This window comes from Arachis ipaensis, chromosome B05 (assembly GCF_000816755.2).
Source record: "Arachis ipaensis cultivar K30076 chromosome B05, Araip1.1, whole genome shotgun sequence".
NCBI lineage: Eukaryota > Viridiplantae > Streptophyta > Magnoliopsida > Fabales > Fabaceae > Arachis > Arachis ipaensis.
Genome location: NC_029789.2, coordinates 123,162,583 through 123,162,941, shown reverse-complemented (window position 1 = coordinate 123,162,941; position 359 = coordinate 123,162,583).

Here is a 359-nt window from a genome sequence, read left to right as displayed (position 1 = left end):
TCAAGCTAGTCATTTTTTTCAATAAATAAATTAAAAATAAATAATATTTCTAAACCAAAATATAACAATTTTACTTTTCAAAATTCACTTTTTTTTATATAAAAAATCGAAGAGAATATGAAAACAAAACACGAAGAGAATATGAAATTAAAGTCAAAACATACAAGAGTTTGAATTGAAAAGAGGAATTTCTGGCAAGAATTAGGAGAAATTGTAAACTTTTTTTGGTTTTTCTTTTAAATTTTTTTAACCCTTTTTTCCTAACTTTTTTTAGTCGGAACAAATATAAAAATTGAGTAATTTGAAAAAAGAATTGCAAAATAAAACTTTTTTTTATAATTTATAGAATAAATTTTATT